Consider the following 899-nt stretch of genomic DNA (forward strand, 5'->3'; position numbering starts at 1 on the left):
CCTCAGACACCACAGAAGAGAAGGAGGATTGTTCTGAGAGTTGAGTCAGACAGTGAGGAACAGGTTTCTGCATCAGAACCTGTTGTTATAGAAGCTGAGAAGGTCCCTTCTCAGAAGGATTCTGGAATTGGGGGATCTAAGCTTCTCAAAAGGCTTAGAAGAATGACTTCTGCTGAACCTCCCAAGGAATCCCCACCTTCAAAGAGATACAAGAAATAGAGAGCTAAAAGGCCAGCTTCAGATGATGAGGCAGCAGCACCTAAGGAAGGAGATCAGGAATCTCTGATCTCAAAAGAACCAGAATTTGTTGAAGCTACTGCATCTCCCTCTTCATTGTCCCCAACTCAGGAAGCTGCTACAGATAAGGCAAACACACCATATGTGTCTCCTGTACATGAAACTGTATCTCCTGTAGACCCAGGCACAAGTGCTGAAATTGATATTTACAACCTGATTGTGCCTGAGGTTCTCTACTTAGAAGCTCCAATAGCACTTAATCCATCAACAACACCACTTACTGATGCTAATGAAACTCCAGAATTGTCTGCAACACCTTCTCTGCATCTAGATATTGATGATCAGAATATAGGTGAGCATCAGGATATGGCTGTTGATCAGAACTTAGAAACAGATCAACACTTAGAGGATGATGTTGAAGCTTCAATTGCTTCTCATACTGGTATTTTATCAGAAGATGTTGATTCTGTCAGCTCTGATGCTTCAAATGCTGATGTTACTGGTAATGCTGCTACAAATGAAGATGCTACTGCAGCTGGTCCTTCAGGACATGCACCTCAACAGACTGTTTCTAAATCTGAACTAGTCAAGAAGTTTGTTCGAGGAGAAGCATCAGTACCTTGGAGTGAAACTCCTAGAGGACAGGAGTGGACTAAGGAATG

The sequence above is a fragment of the Apium graveolens genome, chromosome 3 (genome assembly GCF_009905375.1).
Source record: "Apium graveolens cultivar Ventura chromosome 3, ASM990537v1, whole genome shotgun sequence".
Classification (NCBI taxonomy): domain Eukaryota; kingdom Viridiplantae; phylum Streptophyta; class Magnoliopsida; order Apiales; family Apiaceae; genus Apium; species Apium graveolens.